General features: G+C 42.0%; 1 pseudogene; it reads left to right on the top strand.

Annotated features, from left to right (window-relative positions):
• Positions 1–4,629: 4,629 nt before the first annotated feature.
• LOC122122117 lies at positions 4,630–5,538 on the top strand (annotated as a pseudogene).
• Positions 5,539–6,271: the final 733 nt, after the last annotated feature.

Genomic DNA, 6,271 nt, shown 5'->3' with positions numbered 1-6,271 from the left:
CTGTCCATCCCTCTGGTATCCTTATGATCCCTTCACTGCATCCTTTCACTATTGTATATTTACCTCAGTATTTTAATCATTCTACCTACTTCCTAGATATTATAAGAGATCCTTTTATTGCATGGTGGTCTCCCTTTTGATAACATATAATCTTTGAAAGTCTTGCATACTCAGGGACTCACAAGTTCTACTCTGCTCTCAACTACAGCTTCCCAAATACACGGTGCTTTTTACCTGCACAAAAACAGAAACCTAGAGCACAAGACCCCCTCACATCCCTCAAAAGGTTCCGTGCTTACCAAAAACCTGTAGAGAGCACAGTAGTTTATACCAACAAACAGAATCCAAGAAAAACAGGGAGACAAGACACTTCCACATCAAACATCCCGATCTTGCTTTCAAAACAAACCCTCTCTAGTGTCCAGCCCTGCTGCCTCCTCATTCTTCCTCTTCTGTCTCATGTACCTCAACAGTTTTTAGTTTTGCATCTGTTTTAGAGAACAGTTGTGCATGACCACAGCCTACACAACCAGATCCATTTTGATTTGAAGAGTAGGCTTCACCATAGCATCATGGGTCTTCTAATTAGGATGATTGAATTTTCATTTGGCAAAGCCTTTTGCTTTGAATCACATTTATTGGTTACTTCATCCATGAAAGATTTTTTCCCCCATCTACATTTTTTCACCAAAGTTCCCATTGGTTCCTATATATTTTTTTAAAAAATAAGATGTTATTTTGGTGGCTATTGTACAGAATATCTGTTTTATCCTTTCATATTATCTACTCACTTAACCATTAAAACCCTTAAAACTTCTTTAGTTAGTGGCAGGCTCTGATGGTTCAAACCTGTAATCCTAGCTACATGGGACACTGAAGACCAGAGGACTGCAGTTCACATCTATCCAGGACAGAAAAGTTTGTGAGATTCCTTCATGTCTCTTATCCTAAGCTACAAGGAAGGCTGAGATTGGGAGAATTACTGTGCCAGGACAACAGGTAAGGAAAATCCATGAGACTCTGCCTCCATGGAAGGAAACTGGACAGTGGCATACTCTTGTGATCCAGTAATGTAGGCAGATCAAGGCTCAATGCATACCTAGGCAGGAAGTAAGACCATATCTCAAAAAACAAACAAACAAAAACCATTTAAAAACAGGGTTACAGGTATGGCTCAGCAGTACTGTACCAGCCTAGCAAACCTGAGACTCCAGTACCACCAAAAAAGAATTTTATTTAGCTTCCAAAGATTATAAACTGGTTAGGCCCTGTGTGATTCCCCCACATTGTTACGTTTGTTTACCCACTGAATTTGATGAATCCACCTTCATTCCAGACTCCCAGTCCTTGCTTTTCCATATGATGAAAGCTTACCAGAAATACGAGACTCCTGCACACACAGTTTCTCTCTCCCTTCCTCCCTCTGTGTCTGTCTGTCTCTGTCTCTGGCTCTGTCTGGCTCTGTCTCTCTCTCTTTCTCGCTCCCTCCCCCCCTCTTTCTCTTTCTCTCTTTTGGTTGGTCATAGGGCTTGAACTCTGGGCTGTCCCTTAGCTCTTCAGCTCAAGGCAAGCACTCTACTACTTGAACCACAGCACCACTTCCAGTTTTTCTGGTGGTTTATTGGAGATAACAGTCTCCTGGACTTTCCTGCCCTGGCTGGCTTTGAACTGCGATCCTCAGATCTCAGCCTCCTAAGTAGCTAGAATTACAAGCGTGAGCACAGCTTCTCTTTTGACAATCCCAAACAAGCTCTACTGCAAGCCAGCTTCTTCTCCTCTACCTTCCCTTGACTACTGGAGGTCTGTCTGTTCAGAAATACCTCTCTGTTTAGCCTTGCATTCCTGGTATTGCTTTGCAGTTGTTTGCAACAAACTGGTCTTGACAGCCCTGAGGTCTCTAGGACTCACAAATGAAAAAACATCCTTTAATATCTGAGCAAGAGAAACCTCATCAGAAAAGTGAAAGCAGGGAACAATAGGTGTATTCTTCAAATGAGGCCAGGCCATAAAAAGGGGAAAGATGAAATACTATTCCAAATTAAGAAAGACTGAAGGCACATAGCCAAACACAATAGGAAATTCTAGACTGTTCTTGTAATGAAGATGTAAAAAAAGGAAAAGCAAGCCGGGCACCGGTGGCTCACGCCCATAATCCTAGTTACTGAGGAGGCTGAGATCTGAGGATCATGGTTCAAAGCCAGCCCAGGCAGCAAACTCCATGAGACTCTTTTCTCCAATAAACCACTAGAAAACTGGAAGTGATGCTGTGGGTGGCTCAAGCGGTAGAGCGCTCGCCTTGAGTTGAAGAGCTGAGGGACAGCGCCCAGGCCCAGAGTTCAAGCCCCAGGACCGACAAAAAAAAGAAAGAAAAGCAGCTGAATGTCAGTGGCTCACGCTGTGGCTCAAGTGGTAGAGCACTGGCCTTGAGAACAAAGAGGCTCAGGGATAGTGTCCAGGCCCTGAATTTGAACCCTACAACTGACAAAAAAAAAAGAAAAGAAATATATATATACATGTATACATATATACATACATATATACATATATATACAATATGGATGAATGATTTAACATTTATAACTGTACAACTACTTAAAGATAATAAAAATATAACTACAATAGTTACTGAAAGATAATTGAGTATTAAGTATGAAGGTTATTAAGTATTCTCTCGATACATGAAATGAAATATCCATCCATAATGCATGAAATGTCTTCTCAAATATTATATACATTTATTTGTTGTGTGTGTGCTTGGCTATATATGTGTGGATACATAAGTACATATATAGAGAGAATGTATATGTCATATACACATATGCATTAAATAGAAGAGAGGAAAACCAGCAAATGGGTTAAACATTAGCAAGAAGTGAATCTGATTAGTGTGTATTGTTATTTATCATTCATTTAACTTTTTGCAAGTTTGCTTTATATACTTTTTTTTTGTGGTACTGGGGTTTGATCTGAGGGCCTTTATTCAATAAGCAGGTGCTCTACTATTTGAGCCACATCCTTCACTTTAAATAACTTTTTGGGGGGGCCTGTCCTGGGTCTTAAACCCTGGGCCTGAATGCTGTCCCTGAGCTCATTTTGCTCAAGGCTAGCACTCTACCAGTTGTGTCACAATGCCACTAACAGCTTTTTCTGTGATTAACTGAAGAGTTTCATGAACTTTCCTGCCCAAACCAGCTTCGAACTGCAATCCTCAGATCTCACCCTAGGTGAGTAGCTAGGATTACAGGTGTGAGCCACCATATCCAGCTTTACACAACTATATTTTTAATTCAACCATTGACTACATTGTACTGAGCTTTACTTAACAAAATTTTTGGCCTTGATTCCCACAGCTTCCTCACACCACAGCCAGACCCTAGTTATACTCAATGCCATCTCTGAAATGGTTATCCCAGGAAAAACTTGATTCCCTGAAACCAAAATTTCAAGGAATCATGTTCATAACACATAACTCTAGATTTCTTTCTTATTGGTTCCTACTGAGTCATCTGTCTTGTAGGGTTTTGTGGGAGAAGCTGTTTTGTGGATGATTTTCTGCTTTGCTAAGTCATTTACCTCTCCTCTAGATTTCAAAAATATATTGACCTGTTCTGTAATATCTTCTCCCATTCCTACCATTCACACTTTTTAAGCACTTCTACTTTTTTTTTTTTTGGTCGGTCATGGGGCTTGAACTCTGGGCCTGGGCGCTATCCCTCAGCTCTTCAGCTCAAGGCAAGCACTCTACTGCTTGAGCCACAGCACCACTTCCAGTTTTCTATTGGTTTATTGGAGGAAAGAGTCTCACGGAGTTTGCTGCCTGGGCTGGCTTTGAACCATGATCCTCATATCTCAGCCTCCTGAGTAGCTAGTATTACAGGCATGAACCACTGGTGTCCAGCTAAGCACTTCTACTTTTTAAATCTTTTAAGTCTTACTGAAATTGACTCTACAATGGATATTGAGGTACTCTAAAGTATCCCTACATTTTCTTTTTTTTCAATAAGAACATATATTCATATAATCTGCATTTTTCCTGAAGCCCTAAGAGTCAGACATGACAGGGGCAATGGCAAAACTCTGGAGATAAAAATGATATATTTACAGGAAGTAGCAGAAATCTTTTATTTTGACACACCTATAATTAGGAGGTAAGATCATCCATGGATGATTTGCCAGATCAAAGAATGCTTCTGAAACTCAGTATATAACATAGGACACATTTTTAGCAGTACTCATTCCATTCCTAGACTCTGACCCCTCCCAGCTCTGTGCACATTTATTGGGGAAAAGAATCAATTGAGGGAGGAAACTTTTGTCCCTCAAACACACGTAATAGAGTCACCGCCTATGTGACATCCTCTAGCTAGCTAGATATTTTTTTAAGTCTAGCTGTGGTGATGCAGCTTCCAGCATGAGGGGCAAAAGCCAGGAGTGGGCAGCCAGTGGGCAGCCAGATGGACAGATTGGGGTACAGGAGGACCAGGCGGATGGAGGCAAGGAAAGAACAAGCATTGAGAAAGCCAGTGAGGGTGTCTAGGTCCTGAGGGCAGCTGAGATTCCTCAGGTCCCTCCGGTCCTCTTCCCTAGAGCCTCTGGTCTCCAGCAGAGTGAACACTGCCCAGCTGGGCCATGGCCTCATTGCTGAAGATGGATCAGGAGGTGAAGCTCAAGGTTGATTGTTTCAGAGGGTTTATCACAAGTGAGGTGAAAGACGTGACAATTTCCCCCCCCAAAAAACTGTTAGAACCTGATGGTTTAAGGAATCAATTCTAGACATCTATGACCAAACTCATCTACCTAGACATGGTTCTCCCTGTCCCTGACCCCATTCTTCCCACCAATATCCACGATGGTCTGGATGGCCTCACTTATAAGAAGTGAAGGTTGGATGAATGTGAAGAGACCTTCCAAGGAACCAAGATGTTTGTGATGCCCAGTGGGAAGCAAAAAAGCAACCAGCAGCTAGTGGACATTTTTTTATAGTGAAAATAGTGTACAGAGGGGTTACAATTATATGGGCAAGATAATGAGTCCATTTCTTATTATTGTAGCTTCCTCCTTTGTTTCCCCTTCCCATACCTTCCCATCCTCCTCCCCCCCACCCCACCCCTAACCCAATCCTCCTCCTCCTTCCCTCCCACCCCCAGAAAATGAAACCTGAGATCTGGCTGCTGACCCAGAAATGTAACACAGTCTAAATGTGGTTACAGCTCTTGATTCTCAGGATAGATAATGGGAACAACTTGATACCTATTCAGAAAGAGACAGTTACAAAGCTAAAAACTGTTGAGAGTAAAGCTATGTCTCTGGACCAGATTTCTAGAGTATAAGAGCCAAATTGGCTTCTAAAACAGCTAAACATCCTCATGTGGAGGACTATCCCCTCACTGTGACAGTTTGATGAGAAAAAAATTGTCAGTCTTCAGCTTATCATATGCAAAGCTGAGTAATCATTATTTAACTCTGTATGACATGATCTTAAAAAATATCAAGAAGATCAAATGGCCCAGAAGTAGTAACACAGATACACTGTACTGAGGCCAGAGCCAGGGGACTCAGTGAGTCTGGTGCAAAGCCAACATTGCCTTAGTTTGTTATATTAGTACTGTGATGGGGAAACTGGAAATAGTAATCACATCTCTGTTTTTAGTTAGAGTCTAATTAAACTCTCATCTAGCTCTGTGATGTGTCACCTCTTTTTGGGCCACAAGAACTCTTCTACCTCCTTCCTTAATGCCTCACACCCAGCCTGCCCTAATTTTTGGAGAATTCCAGAATTGTGTGTGTGTGTGTGTGTGTGTGTGTGTGTGTGTGTGTGTGTGTGTGTGTGTGTGTGTGTGTGTGTGTGTGTGTGTGTGTGTGTGTGTGTGTGTGTGTGTGTGTGTAGGATATTAGCATGAGAGTACTTGTTTTCCTCTCTCACCTTCCCCCCTCCTTTGTCTTAGGCTTTGTGTTTTCTTCCTTTTGATGATTGGTTGTTTAAACGTTGAGGAACTGGGATGGTGGGGGTGGGAAAGATTGTCTTGCTTCCTACCAGGCTGAGTCTCTTGCGTCTGTGTGGGTGGTCCTCCCTGGTGATAGCATAGGGTTTCCAATCTATTTTAATCCCACCTTGAACCTGATCTACCAAGGAACATGGAAGGCCTTCAGCTCTGTCCCTAGTTCATTCTATAACATATAATACACATACAGATGAATATACACCTTCCTACTCTATTACCTAACCTACTCTCTTTCCTCACCACCATTCCTTTGCCCCTGTTCCTGTCAC

This window comes from Dipodomys spectabilis, unplaced genomic scaffold (genome assembly GCF_019054845.1).
Source record: "Dipodomys spectabilis isolate Male_0828 unplaced genomic scaffold, ASM1905484v1 ptg000204l, whole genome shotgun sequence".
NCBI classification, from domain to species: domain Eukaryota; kingdom Metazoa; phylum Chordata; class Mammalia; order Rodentia; family Heteromyidae; genus Dipodomys; species Dipodomys spectabilis.
The sequence above is the reverse complement of the archived record's forward strand: the minus strand, read 5'-3'. Positions and strand labels throughout refer to the sequence as shown.